The sequence below is a fragment of the Chiloscyllium plagiosum genome, unplaced genomic scaffold (assembly GCF_037043375.1).
Source record: "Chiloscyllium plagiosum isolate Xiang-an unplaced genomic scaffold, Cpla_swu_hap1 HiC_scaffold_3, whole genome shotgun sequence".
NCBI lineage: Eukaryota > Metazoa > Chordata > Chondrichthyes > Orectolobiformes > Hemiscylliidae > Chiloscyllium > Chiloscyllium plagiosum.
The window spans coordinates 12,803,530-12,823,785 of NW_028270141.1; positions in this window are offsets into that span (position 1 = coordinate 12,803,530).

Below are 20,256 nucleotides of genomic sequence, written 5' to 3' on the forward strand. Positions count from 1 at the left end.
TTTCATCAGACCTGGCAGATTTTGGGAATGGACTGCAATAAGCAAGTGCAGAGGCAACAAGATGAGAGCCCATCAGAGGAAATTCTGGTACTGCATGGAAAATAGCAGTTATGACATGACAAAGGGAATGATGGTCCAAGGCAAGAGGGGATTGTATGTGTGTAGAAGATGGTATCTCCAGGAGAGCTGTATGTTATTATAGCAGAGGGGGAGAAGATATAGGAAGTATGATAAATCTGGCAAAGAAAGTGTGAAAATTCTCCATCATTTATTGGTACAATTTAAGAACACAATTGAAGCACTGCAATGGATGGTGACGAGGTAGTTGGGAGGACTGTTGAGGGGAGAGGTGTTCGATGATAAATTTCAGCTCCTTAGTCATGATAGAATTCACTTTAGTTTTTGGGAGGCCAAGTAATAGAATTGTTGATTCAACTAAACCTTCAAAAAGGAGTTACGACAACTTTTTAGGACTCTCATACTATCCAGAGTACAGGTACATAGGCATATGCTCAAACCAGCCTGATGCTAACATAGCAAACATATTTTGATGTATGCCATTAAGAGTTTAACCTGGACGTAAAAATGTGTCCTGTGGCCTGGAACAGCTGCCCATTTTGTCTGTTCCTGGTAAAATGGGAAGGGTCAGAGTATCAGTGTCAAGTATATGGATTCCATTTTGAGGCTAATACCACTTGTTCTTGTTGATTTTGAAATTTAAATTGCTGGAGCAGTTTCAGTATCTACTATTTGCAGCACAACAAAATATGTGCTCAAATTACAGGTATATGATTTTTAAAATTTAAACAGTGAATGACAGAAACCATACCCAATGTTGTCATTGAGTAAATCCTCATAAATCTTTCATCCAATCCAACAGAATACTTGCTAGGGTACAATATCTAATTTAACACAGTCATTTTTTTAATAAAATGATATTACCAAGTTGTGTATTCTGTAAGAAACAGGCTTTTAATATCTATTTTATAATAACTAGCAGGAATCAACACCTGTGCACTGGCTGTATACATGACAGCAATGTCCATCTCTCGAAAGGAAACTAACTTAGAAATATATCACATTATTTGAGAAAATGACCTTTAGCATCACTGCCGTAAATGTTAATTATTTTAGATTAGATTCCCTACAGTGTGGAAACAGGCCCTTCAACCCAACCAGCCCACACCGACCCTCCAAAGAGTAACCCACTTCCCTCTGATTTATGCACCCAGTACTATGGGCAATTTAGCATTCACCTGACCTGCACATCTTTGGACTGTGGGAGGAAACCGGAGCACCCGGAGGAAACCCACGCAGACACGGGGATAATGTGCAAACTCCACACAGACAGTCACCCAAGGCCGGAATTGAACCTGGGTCTCTGGTGCTGTGAGGCAGCAGTGCTGACCACTGAGCCACCGTGTCACCCCCTTTATCCTTGTAATGTCTATAAAAACAGTGAAGGTGTACAAATTAAATAAAATGCAAGCTGTGTGATATATTCTAAAAGCAGTTGGAGCAATTCATCTGCTTTTAATTTACAATGTTTTCTACTGACCTAAGATTAGTTTGAATGGGGATGAAGCACCATGCAAGTTATCTCGGTGCAGACATGGTGAATCCCTGAAAATTGGACCTCGGAGCACAACATGGTACCATAGGTAGGAGGCCCCTTAATTGATTTAATTTGATTTATTATTGCCACGTGTACTGGGTACAGTAAGAAGTTTTGTTTTGCGTACTGTACAGGCAAATCCTGCCATATACAGTGCATTAGGGTAATGAAACAGAGCGAGGAATACAGCGTTACAGCTGTGGAAAAGGTGCACAAAGTGCGAGGTCAACATTAAATTTGAAATTTGAAAGGTCCATTCAGAAATCTAATAACAGCGGGAAAGAAGCTGTACTTGAACCTGTTGGTCCATGTGTTTAAGCTTTTGTACCTTCTGCCTGATGGAAGAACTTGGAAGAGGGTGTAACCAGGGTGGGAGGGTGCTTTGATTATGATGGATGCCTTTCCGAGGCAGTGAGAAATGTAGATGGAGTTAATGGATGGAAGGTGGTCTTGCATGATGGTAGGTAATTGCCATAACTTTTGGTCTTTGATCTTAGGATCATGAGGGTTAGAGTTAGATTAGTTGACACAGAGTGTTTGTGACGGGAGGCAGGGTGGAAGAGCATTGAGGCTCAGGTAGGCATTGAGCCAGGGGAAAGAAGATCTGGTTTTGGATTAAAAGTCAGGGGAGACATTGGTGTTTGGGGAGGTGGGTGTTACACTGGGAATCTGGAGTAGATGTTGTGCTCCTTATTGATATATTCAAAGCCTGCTTCAGACATGAATAAAGAAATATCATTTGTTTGTCCTTATCAAATATGCTTCGAGTGTTTGCAACTTCCTTATCACTGTTTTAGAATCTGAAGAGCCATATGTAGAGTCCAGAAAAGTTACCATTGAACCCAATTTATCCTACTATATTCTAATCCCACTATAAAACACAACATCAGGGGAAGATAGATCTTTCGCACGCCTGCTCAGTGTTATGTAGAACTGAGAGGAATGGACATTTGCACTTCATGGCTGTCAGTTTGGAAAGTAGCAACCTCTAGGTGTCCAGTGTAACTGTCTGAGTAGCAAAGTGACTTATAGAGCGATGAGATCACCAAGAACATTGTTTCACACATCATTAAGATCATGAAACTAATGCTTGATTTATCTGCTTTGCCCCATACCAAGTGACTCATGTCATTGTAGTGTGCTATACGATAAAGAATGAAATTGAAACAGCACAAAGTATTGTCTGATGAAAAATAAGACATGGTGAAGGTGAGAGAGAGCCTGGTAAAAGAGAAAGACAACCATTATTGGAAGGGTGTTATGTAGAACTGAGAGGAATGGACATTGACATACAATTAAAGGTTTAATAATTCTGACAATGCATGTGCATTAATGAAATGGGAACTTCAAATGTATCCATCAAACATTTGGAAGCAATGAGAGACTCATTGCTGTACTGCATCAGAGAACTGACCAGCATCGCCCTCTGTAAATCTCGGTGGATGGACATGGGGACAACATGTTAACCAAGCTGTAATTGTCTGCCAGTTAAGCTGCATCAAACAAAGCTGCAGTTTCCAGTTCCACAGAATGCATCAAATAATAATAATGTCTTCCCGTGTTTGGTTTCTACCCTGGTGTGAGTGTCATGGCCAAGTTGAAAGACTGCAATCTTTTGTAATTAAGTTACATGTCACAATGGGTTCTGTGTTGACTATATCCCAAGGTAACTCCTCAGGGAAGCAAGGCAAAGTGCAGTAATTACATTTACTACTGACCACAAGAGCCCTTTTTCAAATTTCACCATGGAGGGATTTGAACCCATCTCCCCAGAAGATTAACCTGGGCTTTTGGATTACTAGATCAGAGATATCCCCACTACACTATCACCAGGATTTTTTCTGACCAACCTATTCATAGATATCATTATCTGGAGCAAGTGGGATTTGAACCGAGGCTTCCTTGCTCAGAAGCAGCAGTGCTACCATTGTGCTACAAGAGCCCCAATCACTGGGATTGAAACTTGTGTTGATTTGATTCATACATTAACCATCTAGTGAACTAAGCTGATCAGCTCTGCATCAATACTTCTTGATGAGATTTACTTGGATGCTACTTGGACTGAAAGGTTTGAGTTATAAGGAGAGGCCGGATAGACTGGGCCATTTTTCCCTGGAGTGTAGGAGACTGAGGGGTGACCTTATAGCAGTCTATAAAATCATGAGAAAATAGCATAACAGATAACATGGACAGCTAACACCTTTTCCCCATGGTAGAGGGTGTAAGTTTAAGGTGGGAGGGGAGAGATACAAAAGGCACCAGAGGGGCAATATTTTTGCACAGAGGATGATGAGTGTCTTCAATGAGCGGCCAGAGGTAGTAGTGGAGGTGAGTACAATTTTGTCATTTAAGAAACATTTGGACAGGTACATGAATAGGATGGGTATGGAAGGATATGGACCAAATGCAGGCAATGGGATTCGATTAATTGTGAAAACTGGATGGCATGGACACATTGGGCTTGAAGGACCTGTTTCCATGCTGTACACCTCTATGGCTCTAAGACTCTTTATTCTCAAATTCAGCTAGAGTTTCATTTATCAGAGAGGTCGTCATGGTTGATGGTGATCTATGAGTGGATTCAATAGATCATTTCAGGAGAGATGTTGCTGTAGTGTTAACGTAACTGGAATAGTAATCGAAATCTCCCAAATTAATGTTCTGGGCACATGGGTTTGAATTTCACCACAGCAGCGGAATTTGGCTTCAATTTAAAGAAAAACAACATTTTATATATATAAAAATGAATTAGTTCAAATAATAAAAAAATGCAATACATTTTAGCTCATTTTTACATTGATCACCAACATACTCAGCAAATTACTCCAATTGATAACTGAAAGCACGTGGTCACTTGTCATGGTGATCATAATCAATATTTATAATAATTGTTTCATAGCTACTATCATGGGGCATGAAATTAAATACATTGTTTACTATGTAACTATGTTATTGACCATTTATCAAATTGACAGCATCTATACTGCAATGACAGTTGGTCAGACTATAATGAAAACGTTTACTTAAAGTTATTTATTACCTAATTAAAATGAGCAAATTAAAATGTACACTTTTTAAAAATATACATGACTTGCAGTTTGTTTTTATTGTTTTTCAGATGAACGAACAATTCTTATGCATATATATGGTAAATTGACTTTGAGTTGGTACATAATTGGCTTTTCAATATTGGATACAAGGTCAATACTGCAGATTGAGCCACAATGCCCTTTATTATATAGGAGCTGCACAGTTCTGGATACAATCCATCCACCATATTACTGCTGGTCAGCTAAAATTTGGAAAAAGGAAATTTAAAAATACCAAACAAAGAAGTGTAGTTTGGAAGCCACTTTAATAGAATAAAATATGAGAAAATGAGCTAAAACAGAATTTGAAATTAACGTGACCATTTATTCATTCATTGTAATTTAAACTTCATTAAAATTTATACCTGAAAACATTTAATATTTTCATATATTTTTGGAGTGTTCATTATTGATAAAAACCAACAGTGAATTTTTTAATGATTTACATTGTATGAGGCAAAACAGGCTAAACCGAAAGTCTGGGGTCAGGGATGCAATGGGAGGGATTAGATTCCCTACAGTACGGAAACAGGCCCTTCGGCCCAACCAGTCCACACCGACCCTCCAAAGAGCATCCCACTCAAACCCATTCCCCTAACACTACAGAAAATTTAGCATGGCCAATTCACCTAACCTGCACGTCTTTGGACTGTGGGAGGAAACCGGAGCACCCAGAGGAAACCCACGCAGATAGAGGAAGAATGCCCAAGGTGGGAATTGAACCCGGGTCCCTACTGCTATGAGGCAGCAGTGCTAACCACTTAGCCACCATGCCACCCCTAAAGAGACTGGGACTTTCAGGTAACTTCAATTCTGGAAACAAGAAAGAAAAATCATTGAAGTCTTTGGAATTCCTGTTGGTAGCGAATTGGAAGGACTAAGAATAAAGGTGTAGGGAGGTTATTTGTAAAGGAAGAAAGGGAAGCTGCATCTTTCAATCAGCATTGTATACCAAGTTGCCTTCTCTTATTGACTTCAATAGCAATAGAGGAAAAAAGGAGTGGTTTTAAATGGTTTACCAACTTATTGCAAATTTCCCAGACCATGAGCAGTGTGGGCTGGAGTGAAAAAGTTAAGAAAATCATGTAAGATGGCCAACGAGACGTTTCTCAACATTGAGACCAAAAAGTCTGACTTTCCAACCCTGTGCTGTACAGTGAAATTAGATTACTGCTCATGAGTGACCAGATTGGCATGTATTATCATGTGCTTTTGCCATGTTTTTGTATGTATTAACACCTTGCAATCGGTTAATCTCATCTCATTTATTGACAATTTCCCATTGACCCACCTATCAGATATCTGGCTGCTCCAATTCACCATTTATTTCTCTGGACCTCTATCTTGGACTCTTGAGCCTGCTCTGCCATTCAATAGGATTATGGCTTATTCAACATTCCTCATGTCCACTTTCCTGCTCTTTCCCTGTAATCCATGATTCCTCAAATGATCAAGAATCTATCTCAGCCTTAAAAATACACAAGGACTCTGCTCCCACAGCTCTCTGTGGCAAGGAGTTCCAAAAACTCACAACACTCCAAGAGAAAAAATTCTTCTATGTGTCAGTCCTAGATACCCTTTTATTCTGAGACAATGTTCTCTGGTCTCTGACTCTCCCCATGAGAGGAAACATCCTCTCAGCATGCACTCTGTCAAGCCCCTTAAGAATCCTCTGAATGAGATCACCTTTCATTCTTCTAAACTCCAGTGAGCAAAGTTCTAACCTGCGTAACCTTTGCTCATAAGACAATCTATTCAAACCAGGATCATCCCAGTGAGCCTCTCTGGGCTGTCACTAGCGAAACAATATCTTTCCTTAAATAAGGGGACCAAAACAGTTCACAGTACTCCAGATGTGGCCTCACCTGCACTTTGTGCTGTTGTAGTAAGACTTCATTACTCCAGGCCCCTTCAAATATGGGCAAACATTCCATTATCCTTCCTGATTACCTGTTGCACCTGTGCACTAGCTTTCTGTGTTTCATGCACAATTACCCCCAGCAAATGCGACTATTTCAGTTTCGGAAACCTGGTCAGCATGGATGAGTTGGGCCGAAGGGTCTGTTTGTATGCTATGTGACTCAAAGTCCCTTTGTGTCACAGCCTTCTGCAGCTTTTCTCCATTTAAATAATACATAACGCTTCACATTTTCCCACAATATACATTTGGCAATGTTTTTCATATTTACTTAACCTATTTGTACACTGTTAAAAATCACACAACACCAGGTTATAGTCCAACAGGTTTATTTGGAAGCACTAGCTTTCGGAGCGCTGCTCCTTCATCAGGTGATTGTGCCTGATGAAGGAGCAGCGCTCTGAAAGCTAGTGCTTCCAGATAAACTTGTTGGACTATGAACTGGTGTTGCCTGATTTTTAACTTAGTACACCCCAGTCCAACACTGGCGTCTCCAAATTATTTGTACACTGTTTGCATCCCTCTTGTAACCTATCTTCCCGTCTATTTTTTTTTTAGATTACTTACAGTGTGGAAACAGGCCCTTCGGCCCAACAAGTCCACACCGACCCGCCGAAGCGCAAACCACCCATACCCCTACATTTACCCCTTACCTAACACTACGGACAATTTAGCATGGCCAATTCACCTAACCTGCACATCTTTGGACTGTGGGAGGAAACTGGAGCACCCAGAGGAAACCCACGCAGACACGGGGAGAATGTGCAAACTCCACACAGTCAGTCGCCTGAGGCGGGTATTGAACCCAGGTCTCTGGCACTGTGAGGCAGTAATGCTAACCACTGTGCTACCATGCCGCCCATATGTGTCATCTGCAAATCTGACTACAGTACAGTCACTTCCTCCCTCCTAATCATTAATTTATTGTAAGCAGTTGCAGTCCTAGTTCTGATCCCTGTGGAACACCATTGGTTGCAGGTTGTCAACTTGAAAAATAACTCCTTAACTCTACTCACTGTTTCCTACCCAGTAACCAATCCTCTGTCCACACCAATCTGTTACCTCCAACACCATGGGCTCTTGTCTCTAACTTAATTTTCTGTGAGGTATCTTGTTGAATGGTTTCTGGAAATCCAAATAAAACACATCTACTGGTTCCCCTCTATCCACTTGTCGAGACTTCCTTGAAAAACTCTAATAAATTAGTCAAACACATTTGCCGTTCATGAAGCCTTGTTGTCTCTGCTTGATGAGATTATGATTTTCCTAATCTGTAGTTATTACTTCCTTAAAAAAGGATTCCATATTTATCTCACAATAGATGTTTGACTAGACTGCCTATAGTTACCTTTATTTTGCCTCCTTCTCATTTTGAACATTTTGTATGACATTAGCAGTTTTCTGATCCTCTAGTACTTCTCCAGATTCCAATGAGTTATGAAAAATTACAACCAATGCATCCACTATCTCTGTAGTTACCTCTTTCAGGATCAGCTGTAAGCCATCAGGGCCAGAGGGTTTACTTTCTGTCCATTCCATTAGTTTGTCGAATGTTACTTTTTTAGTGATGGTGATGGGACTGTTTGCTTTAGCAGGTCAGTTGGGAAGCTGTATAGAGATCAGTCAGGGGTATGGTCATGGAATCCCTGCAGTGTGGAAGCAGGCCATTCAGCCCAACAGGTCCACACCAACCTGCCGAAGAGCATCCCGCATATCCCACAGCTAACCCATTTAGCCTGCACATCCCTGGACACTATGGGCAATTTACCCCAACTTGCACATCTTTGGATTGTGGGAGGAAACCCACACAAACGTGAGGAGAATGTGCAAACTTCACACAGCTAGTCACCTGAAGATGGAATCAAACCAAGGTCCCTGGTGCTGTGAGTCAGCAGTGCTAACCACTGAGCCACTGGGCCACCTGCTCACTCACCATTTAGTGATGTGGATCTAAATGGGTAAAGGTAGGGGGGTGTGGGGGCGCGGGTGTGTGGTGTGGGTGAGTCACAGTTAGTCCTGATGTGTTCACAAAAAGTCACAGGAGGTTATCAGGGGTCAGTACTGCAGGAGGAAGACTGGGGAATTCACTTGTGCGGACTGGAGTCTGCATGCTGCGATGTGGATCGCACTGCAATTGCGAAGGAGGACAACTCAGCATATAAGGGGGGTGTGTGGCGTGGGAAGGCGAAGCAACAAGGCATTGAAGGGATAGGAATAATGTGGGAGGGAGGATCACCAACAGACTGCAACATCCTGACTTAAATAGGGGACACATTAGGTGACTGTATCTGGCATGCTGATGATATGTTTGGGATGGGGAGGTAAACTAGGCAAATGTAAACTGGAAAGTATGTGGTTGGTGGGGAAGGCTACAAGAATGGAATGTAAATTTAGGGATTCACCAAGGAAAAGAGGTTGATTCTGAGACTATCTGCGTCAGAAGCGATTTCGGTCTCCTTCGATTGTACAGTCAATCTGAAAATGGCTGCAATCACAGCCAGTGTGACCTGGATAAGTGTTTTCACCAGTAAGGGATGGGGTGGTGAGTTAAGTGTAGCCCTCTAAAAGGAAATGGCAGACTCCCATACAATACAGCACTCGGAGTACTATGTAATAACGTAGTCATTAACTGACTTTGTGGTCTACAAATCCGTGCTTGGCCACATCATGCAGCATCAAAAAGCAATCCCAGTAAAAACTATGATGCACTGACAATGTCTCGTGGTCTGGATACATTTGCCTGGTTGCCAAAGCAACCAGCATCTTCCAGGTTCCCAGCTATTGCACATGATGGCCACGTTACACCTTGAACCAGAAAGACACCATGCAGTGCTAAAGGTGGCTAGGCTATGTACATTCATTCTTGCAGTTAAAGCTGGACAGACATTTTCTCAGACACTCATTGGTTAAACAGCCAACAGTTATTAACAAATATGAGAACATATTTACAATTACGTGCCTCCTGTCATCATCTTTCTTTCCCTCCCACTACATCTCAGTGTGGTCCTGGAGTCCAGAGCTGGGGTAGATGTAACCTTTCCATCGAGGAGCTCATTGACATTGGAGCCCTGCTTGGGTTATCTGAGGGGCATTTGTGTCTAGATGGCCATGGCATACTGAATGTATCCTGCCCAGAGGCAGATGCACCTTCCTCAGCTTGAACTCCCAGCAGCCTGAGGATGGCAGGCAAAGTGAAGGTCACTCTGGGAGGGTCCTCAGAGGAGATTTCTGAGGTGGGGGGGTGGGTTTCTAAGATGATGGAGTGCACGTTTGTGCATATATCCAACAGGTTCTGAGAGTGTTGGACCTGGACACAGACATGTCCAGATACTTGCATGAAAGTGACAGTAGGGTGTCAACAGCATTGGTGTTATCCTGCAGCATTTTTATCCATTGGCCCAATGCTGCAGACAAACATGGATGTACCCACTGAGCTGACGGAGGGTTTGGAGGCAGCTTTGCTGGTGATTCCTCTGAGTTGTCAGCGCTCTCTTCCTCAGAGGTTGAGAAGGATATTGTTTGAGTGGCTGTCCTTTTTGGCCAGCAACACCATGCACCATGATTAGTGTGTGAGTTCGGCGGGATTGAGGCAGCTGGGAGTGAATGAGGGAAGACCTTGCATGCAACAGAGAGAGTGATAGACTGTGAGACTTGGTGGACAATGGGTGCAGTAGCAGAGACAGAGTATGTGTGAAGTGGCAGAGAGAAGATCGTGGCCGATCAGATGAAGACCATTGACCTTCTCTCTGCATTGCTGGGCATTTCCCCAGACTGTGTAAACACAATGACTGCAGATGCTGGAAACCAGATTCTGGATTAGTGGTGCTGGAAGAGCACAGCACTTCAGGCAGCATCCGAGGAGCAGTAAAATCGACGTTTCGGGCAAAAGCCCTTCATCAGGAATAAAGGCAGAAAGCCTGAAGGGTGGAGAGATAAGCTAGAGGAGGGTGGGGGTGGGGAGAAAGTAGCATAGAGTACAATAGGTGAGTAGGGGAGGGGATGAAGGTGATAGATCAAGGGGGAGGGTGGAGTGGATAGGTGGAAAAGAAGATAGGCAGGTAGGACAAGTCATGGGGACAGTGCTGAGCTGGAAGTTTGTAACTAGGGTGAGGTGGGGGAAGGGGAAATGAGGAAACTGTTGAAGTCCACATTGATGCCCTGGGGTTGAAGTGTTCTGAGGCGGAAGATGAGGTATTCTTCCTCCAGGTGTCTGGTGGTGAGGGAGCGGCGGTGAAGGAGGCTCAGGACCTCCATGTCCTCGGCAGAATGGGAGGGGGAGTTGAAATGTTGGGCCACAGGATGGTGTGGTTGATTGGTGCAGGTGTCCCGGAGATGTTCCCTAAAGCGCTCTACTAGGAGCCGTCCAGTCTCCCCAATGTAGAGGAGACCGCATCGGGAGCAACGGGTAGCATTGTTGTCAGTCAGAGAGAACTGGTATAGTCAATAAACAGCATTGTTCCATCTCTGAGCAGGGGCTAGGATACAGTCAGTTATCTTCTTGGGATGATGAGGGTCAGGAGTCTGTATACAAGTCCATGGTCAGTACCAGTGCGACCAGTCCAGGGATTAGCAGGAGGTCAGTTGGGGATCTGCACAGAGTCACTCAGGTCTTCAATCAGGGGTGTCTTTCCAAGATGATAAGTGGGATGAGTCCACTTCTATGGACTTCACAACTGTTCTCCCGTCCCTTGGTATACAATTTTCCCAGTCTCTTGTATCCTTCTCCCAGTTCGATCACTCCTTTTGACTGCTTCCTTGAGCAGTTCCCAAACGGCATGTTCTGGCCCCGGAGAGAGTGAATGGGATTGTTCCTGGATGAACAAGCTGTCCAAGTGTTAATTTCATGATTATATGTTCCACCCATCCTGTAGGTTTTTGTTTTGAATTTGTATTTATTAACTTAGCTGAGTTCAAAGCTCCCACACTCTCAAGCTTGTGGGCCGTAACCTGTGACATGTTCATGACCCATGCTTACCTGTTCCCGCATTAACCGGACATAGAGTGTAAACTCTCAGAGATGTGGGGCTGATCAGACTTTCCAACACTATCATATCATTGACTGTAGACCCCATCTGTCCAGATCAGTTTGCTCAGTTGGTTCTTCCTCATTTACATCTTTTTCTCTCTTTCTTATATGCGCTTTTCAATCTGATTATTATTTTACTCCATAAATCAGATTTCCGGGAGTAATGTATTGACCATAAGGATTGCTGTTGTCATTTAATTATCCATGCTGAAATAGTAGCGCTAATCCATTGCCCTTGAGTCATCCATTTTAAGCAACATGAGTAACAATGCTTTGACTTATAAATATGGCAGTTCTTGCAATTTTGGATAAAGGGCTTTAATTAAGACAGAATAAACATAAGCCGAAATCTAATTTGATAGAGAAAAACAGAGTGACTGTAATGTAAACATTCAATTATAATACCTTCTCTGCTGCCTGTTCAGTTTGGAGCTTTAAATAAAGTCGGTTCAAGAATGGTTGCCTCCTGCAGGGCTTACGTTCATCTTACACCACAGAAAGATGGCAACAAGGCGAGGATAGAATACACTTAAAAAACTAAGGACTGAAGAACAGTGTGACACAATTTTTGGAACTTGTAAAGTTGATTCTGAGGGAATTCAAGTGATTTAAAAGGTTGCTGCACGTGCACATTCAGGCAAACACTGAGTGAGCAGGACATATCATTTTAAATAAAATAACACTGAATGGGGACAATGTGAGCATTCAGCCCTGTCAAAGTGGCCTGTGAGATCATGGACAAAGATTTTACATTTGGCTAAAAGTGGATAAAATTGGAGATGAGAGCAAAATTGGAGATGAGAGTAAATGTTTTTCACCTGCATGATGAGGCCAGATGCTTTTGACAGAATCAATATTGTTCATGAAGTCACAATTTGTTGGAATATATGCAAAAAATGAAATTCGAACTTATTATAGTACAGCAGGCAATGGGATTATACTGCATGTTACATCCCGTCAAGGGAAGCAGCAGCCGAGAGAGACTCTTTTCTCAAATTAAGGAAACTCATCACCATGGGTATGGATTGAGCTTGTGCTAGTGACACATTTGCAGGAAGAGGAGCGAACAATAAAATACAGGCCAATGAGCAAAGACAATAAGTCGACATGAAAGGAGACCTGTGAATATATCACAGCCGTGGAAATGGCAGGAAGGAATAGTTACAAACTGCAAGGGAGATCTGTTCACTTTCCTTCAAAATCCTGCGCCTGTGAGAACATTAGTCATAACCAAGCATTAAAAAAAAAGAGAAGACAGTAAGGATTCAGGTCATGGTGAAACTCCAGGTCATTTCCATGCCCCAAGAAGTTGTTGAATAGAAAGTGCTCTCCAAAGCCTGGAAATCCCTAACGAGCATATGATCGATCTGAAAACTGAAGTGGATGCTATCGAACAGGAAGATCAAAAGTTCCACTCGATCGAAGAGCAAGATAAACAACATTTAACTCCCATGAGCAAGGTGCTGGTCTTTGGATTGTGAAATTGGTTATTGCTGTTTCCTGATTAGGCCCTTGATCCTGAGAGACTTCAACCCTGTCAAAGAGGACAGATTTATTATGGGCAATGGTTTCTATTTCACTGAAAGTGAATAAACTAGGAGGTGAGAGTAAAGTAAATGTTTTCATCAGCATAAAGAGATAGGTGCTCCTCGATCAATATTTGCCCATGAGGTCATCGCTTGAGAAAATGTTATATTTAGTCTCTCGTCCTTTTATGGCTTTAGATTAATTCAATCATGTAACTTGAGACACAGTGGTTTATCAAGACTTTCTTGTTTAATGACAATGCAATATGGGTTAAATCAGAGCATCTTTGTTCTTTGTAACTCATAGTACACATGTACAAATACTGCATTTGTTTAAATTAATTCATAAGATGTGGATGTTCCATCCCTCACTACCCTTGAGATGCTGGTGCTGAGGTGCCTACTTCAACTACTGCAGTCCATATGCAATAGGTTGACGCATAAAACTGAGAGAGAGGGAGCTCTAAGAAATTGACCCAGTGTCACTGAAGGAATGGAAATATACTTCTAGTCATGAATGGTGATGGACAGTTAAACAACTCACTGGAGGAGGTGACTCCTCAAACATCAACAAACTCATTAATGGGTGAGTCCAAAATATCAGTGGCAAAAGATAATGCTGAATAATTTACAGAAATCTTCTGTCAGAAGTACTGAGGAGCTGGTTCACCTTTCTTTCCTATCAATTTGAAAACAACATGGCAGCCTAACTGAAATGCTCCCTCATCTGCCACCCTCACAAAACTTGCATTTGAACTATCAACATCCTTTCTCCCGCAGCACTCCAACAACTCCTCCCACTATTGCAGACATACTGCCCCCTCCACATTTCACTTCAACTCTGATGCAGAGTCGAGAGTATGGCACTGGAAAAGTACAGCAGGTCAGGCAGCATCCGAGGAGCAGGAAAATCGATGTTTTGGTCAAAAGCCTTTCATCAGGAATGATGAAGGGTCATCTAGACTCAAAGTGTTAGTTTGCTCTTCTCCATGGATGCTGCCTGATCCATTGTGATCTCCAGTGAATTTTGATTCCAGTCCAGCATCTGGAGTAAGTTGCTCCTACTTGTAAATATTGCCACGTTGAAGAGTATTTATTTATCCTGGCAAAAAGTAAGATGAGTTTTAATAAAATTTGTTTTTGGAAAGCAGCTTTGAGTGTACATGCTGGATGCAACTTTCATCATGTAACCTCCTTTGCAGAAATAAAACCAACACCCTTCAATTTTCTGTCACTGCAAATCACTTTCCTGGATTCTGGTTTTATGCAAAACTTTATGAAGTAATTTTAAAATTTGTGTTTTAAAGTTATAAGTTATTTTTCAGCATTTTTGAAGTAAAGGTCTAAAGTGAAGCGTGTCTATTGATGAAGACTTCATTTTCCTTGAGATAGAACAACACAGGAATGAGAAACATCATAGTTTATATTTGCAACTTGAATTTCCATAAAACTCATGACTTTTTCACCTTGCCAGGTTTCAATATCAATACACAAGTTAACATTTCTGAAGACTGACGTTGCTGATGTATTTATTTAGAATTGACATTTTTTTTTCAAAGTAAATTTAGTCACTTATTTCCTAATTGTGATAATTTAACTTCTTCAATGACTAAATACACTTTGAAAAAATGTAAATGTTATCATGTACACCTTCTAAAAAACAAGATTATGTTTGCTTAACACTGCTGCAAATGTTTCTTTATATATGAACTTTCATCCTATACCCAAAATATTTTTATCTGACATATTATCCTTCAGATGTGGCCAATAGTTGATAAAATCGACATTTTAAAATATAATAAATAATGAAATTGCATAACTTATCAAAGAGGTATTATATTCAAAGTAACTATTAATTAAACCTAATCATATCCTTCCAGACAAACAACCTTTATTTTCATAAAAGAAACTTCTTCAACTCAAGTTCCTACAGAACGTAATAAGAAAACGTTATCTGCCAATTGAAGGCCACTTCCAAAATGCTAATAGTAAACTCGGTTTGGTCCATTTTCTGGTTCAAGAAAATAAATGTGTTTGTTTATTTTGAAGCAGCTATGAACATTTGAAACCACTGATCCAACTGTATCATTGCTGGAACTCTTTCCCAGCTTACTTTTAGAGTAGCCGTACATTATGCCCAACATTCACTTTCAATCAAATTATGTTAATTTCTGTGGCAGCATATTTAGAGTCCTAGAAGTTTACGGCATGTCTCCACGCTGCCCAGTTTTCACAATTAGTCTCGTCTCATTTGCCTGCATTTATTCCATATCCCTCCATACCAATCCCATCCATGTACCTGTCAAAATGTTTCTTAGATGACAACATTGTACTTGCCTTCACCACTATGTCCGGCATCCTGTTCCAGCCACTCACCACCCTCTGTGTGAGACAATTGTCCCTCTCTGTATCTCTCCTCTCTCACCTTAAAGCTATGCCCTAACATGGGAAATGTTGTTGGCTAGCTACCTTATTTAGGCCTCTCATGTTTTTATAGACCTTGACAAGGGCACTCCTTTTCTCAAAGGCAATGTCTTAACACTGCACTAGCAGGAATGTTGGCAGGTTTAGATTTGGTGTTCCTCAGCTATGTCACAGACTCATCAACTAGTGCTTATTTCAAGCAGTTATATGTTGCTGTGTCGCCATAGTCTTATCAGACCACTGAGGATGCTCTCTCATTAGAGAGAAGCGACTGGTGGTGATTTAACCTGAGGGCCACCAGACCTCAGGCAATGGAAGAGTTTGAGAAGGAGAGTCCTTCATGGTAACCTCACACCAATGATGGGAATTTACACTGAACCAACGATCCAGCCAACTGAGCTAAACCAATCTGTGGTTAAATAATTACTCGGATATTAGGAGGTTCATGCAGAAGATTACAACATTTCCTGCTATCCTGATTCTTTCCAGTTCAGATCACTTTCAGAGTCTAGTAATGTTGCAGAAGAAAGAAACAAAAAACTTGCTTTGAAACCTTGTGGACGGACAGCAAGGAGAATTTGTCAAGGGGCTGAGAACTACAGTTGGAGAGATGGAACAGCTTGCACCCTATCCACACTAATAAGTCAGTCAGAGAACGATCAAGAGAAAACAAACTGGGGCCATCCATGGTGGGGTGCATTTAGAGGTTGAAAGTGGAGTTTCCTTCCTTTGAACAAACTGAACTGACCCTTAATTATTTATTTACATATGGGGAGGCAGGCTGCCGATTTCAATCTCCAGTCACCCTCTGTACTGTGTGGATGTGCTTGGAGGTGGGAAAAAAGGTGGTGGGCTAACTACCCACCTTAGTTTACACATTCCACACTGAGAACACACCCATTGGGGCATGTTTGATCCAGCCTGGCGTCGCTAAAATATAATGGAATGAATTAAAATCCCAGATAACCACACGAAAAAATAAACACTGATATGAGCAATGAGCCAAGCTGAAACTGGGTGGTCAAGGCTCAGTTTGATTGGAAAAACCCAGCCCTGTTTCCAAAACATTTGTTTTTACTCCAGCCCAAAAACTGCTAGATCCATACGCACCTGAGTGGGAAAGGGAATTAGGCAGCAAAAGGCTGGGGTCCAGAGTGTGGTGCTGGAAAAGCACAGCAGGTCAGGCCACATCCGAGGAGCAGCAGAATCAATGTTTCAGGCCAAAGCCCTTCATCAGGATTCAGGAACTCCATCTCCTAGGTAGAGTCATCACCATCTATTCTCTGTCTCTCTTTTTGAAGGGAGATGGAAGAGGACACAAGGCGTGAGAAAGGACTGGGGGTGGGAGTGAACAGAAGGGAGAGAGAATGAACAGAGAGTGCAGAGGATTTGGTGAAGGGAGAGCAACAGGCTGGAGCTGAGCACCTGCCATAATGGTTTACATTATAGTGTCATCATCTGCACATATCAATGTGCTCATACTGCCTTGCTGTGGATATCCAGGAACAGGTCAATATCAGGGCCTGGTGGGGCAATGCAGAACCACAGCTAGTAATTTAATGCTCTCTTCCAGTTGCTCTCACTATCCCACACTGAAGTGGTGTAGAAATTATTTCTACACTACAGTCAACTTCTTGACTGCTGTTACTGAATGTTTTTTTCTACTTCTTACTGTGTTAAAGCTGAGTAAAAATGGGTTACATGAAATGTATAAAATATATAAAGGTTTGGTGTATCTTGACTATCGGCATCTTCAGCAAGTAGAAGGATTTTATTTAGAATGTTTTTCATTCCTGATTATCAATGTGAGTTTTACTGGTATAAACTACTCTGAGCCAATACTGACTTTTGTTTACATTGAATAAGTTTGGCCTCCATCACACCAAACTTATGGCTAAACTGCAAAGCAACACAAAGTTCAGTTTGCAGCTATGAGCAATGAGACACTTTCATACAATGCATCATGTTTACTTGTGAGTTTCAGTTATCGCAACATGATGAGTTTAATTAGTATTATTTTAGAAATATTCTGATTATTTTCACAAAATGCATTCAATAAAGTCTTGCATAATATAGAAAATGCTAGATGGAAAATAAAAGCAACTCTCAGTTATCTGCTATCATCCAATTCTGCAGTTTCCTCAGTTTTCACCAATCTATCATTGATGGCATAGCTTCAATATTGTTTTGTAGCTTCCTGCTTAAACCTCTACACCTCTCAAACTTTCCTTCTTCCTCAAATCCATTAAAACATTCTTCTTTAATGGAACTGACTTAGTATTTCCTTATTTGTGCCTTAGTTGTTTGTAGACTTGTCTATTCCAATGTGCTCCTAACTGAATTCATTCTTCTTTCGATAAATGTGAGATCACCCAAAACTCTGTTGTCATTTCATTATTTGCACCAGCTATCACTCTGTGCTTGCTGACCAACAGGCTAGTCATCATCTTAATTTTCAAATTATTATCCTTGTTTTCAAAGATGTTTGTGGCCTTATCCATCCCTGTATACATAGCCTCCTCACATTCATAGACTTCTTAGATGTGAGGAATTATCCATCTTTGGCATTTTGATCAACCTCAGTTCTAACTGCTCCACTGTTGGTGATCAAACCTGCAGGACTCCAATTCCCCAATTCACCTTTCTGCCTGTTCACTTCTCTTTCCTCTTTCACAATCCACCTAAAAGTCTCCTTCTTTGCTCAGGAATTTGGATATCTCCACCAGTATCATTTTCTGTCACAGTGAGGGGTTGATGACTTTGTGGTAATACCACTGGATTGTTAGTCCAAAGAGTCAAGATTAGAGTGGTGCTAGAAAAGCACAGCAGGTCAGGCAGCATCCAAGGAGCAGGAAAAGCAACATTTCGGGCAAAAGCACTTAATCAGGAATGGCTCATCCGCAACGTTGATTTTTCCTGGTCCTCGGATGCTGCCTGACCTGCTGTACTTTTCCAGCACCACTCTAATCTTGTCTCTGATCTCCAGCATCTGCAGTACCCTCTTCTGCCCTGTTAGGCCAGAGACCCAGGCAATGTTCTGGGGACCTGGGTTCTGACCTTGCCTGGGGAGATGGTGAAGTTTGAATTCAATAAAAAAATCTGGACTTGAGAGTCGATTGTTGTAAAAATCTACCTGATTCACCAAGGTCCTTTAGGGAGGGAAGCTGCCATCCTTACCTGATCTGGCCTACATGTGACTCCAGACCCACAGCAATGTGATTGACTCTTAACTGCCCTCTGGGCAATTAAGGGTTGACAATAAATGCTGGCCTAGCCAGGGATATCCTCACCTTGTGAATGAATTATAATATGGCTGAGTTATTTCATAAGTCTGCTGTGAAGCGCGTTATATACATTAAATGCTACATCTTATAGAGAGGAAGAGATGTGGGATGATTTCCCTCTTTTGACACCTCTTGGCTGACTGCAACATAATGTAGTTTTAGAGAATAGAATGTAGTTCCCTTTGTTTTCTGTATCGTCCAAGTACAAACATAAAGCAAACTTTTTTGTAAGCTTAAATTGTCAGAAAGAACAAATGTTTATCTTTCATAACACCTGTAATAAAAATGTGATAAACATCCACTTCCACAGACAGAAAAGGAATTTTTCAAAGATGTACTTTGAGTGAAAACATAACCTTACATTAAAACCTCTCTTCTTGGTTTAAGGTGATATTTGAGGCAGAGTCCTTTGTGTTGTGCCAGAGATAACTTTCCTCTCGCCTTCATATCCCAGATTAACTTGCTGGAGGAGGGTTGTGTATTTATGAGATATCAGCTCCGTCTCGAGCCACTTGCAGCCATGCAATGACAGTAATGATACATTCCATTATCCACACAGTAGATTGAAACCAATGTAATTGACACACAATGGAGGAAATGTTAATTCCAAATATGATTATCTTTTTGGATGATTTTAAATGAAATGCTATCTGCATGAAATTCCATCTTCAGGCAGGTCTAGCAGCTATTTTTAGTTTTAATCTCTTCCATTGTAGGGATGAGGGGTCCTCATCAGCACCTGGGAAGGCAATTTACATCGGAAGTAATTTCCCAGGATTATGTTCAGATATATCTGTCTCTACCTGACAGAAACCACAGAACAAGTAATATGTCTGCCCTGAGTTCATTCTTCTGAAGGTATAATGGCAATTTTCCATGTTACCTTTTGAAAAGTAAAGTGACCATTTCCAAATTTACATGATTTGACTGTAACATCATAAAAGTACAAGTTGCTGTTATTCTATGGTTTGGTTGCATTGTTGCTTGGTAAGCCCTCTGTGGAACGCTTGTGAATACTGTGACAAATGTGTTAAATTAATGTATAAGTTTTTATTGTTGTATATGGAGGAAAGGTAAATTCAGAAGGAATCCCCATGGGGATAATAACAGTCACATAATTTCCAAGGCATACAATCTAGAGAAGCAATTAAAATAAGTAACATAATGATGGGATTCATAACCAGAATAATAATGTTCAGGTCACAGAGATCATACAGAGAGTTTATTACACATTGATCAGGTCATTGGCCATCAACATTATTTGATACAGGAACTCTGTGCAGATATTGCCATGTGTCTGTGGGTATTTAGTAGATAGTAACTTTTTTTTGTGGGCATGTTAATTGTTCATAAACAACTGTTCGTCCTGCCTTT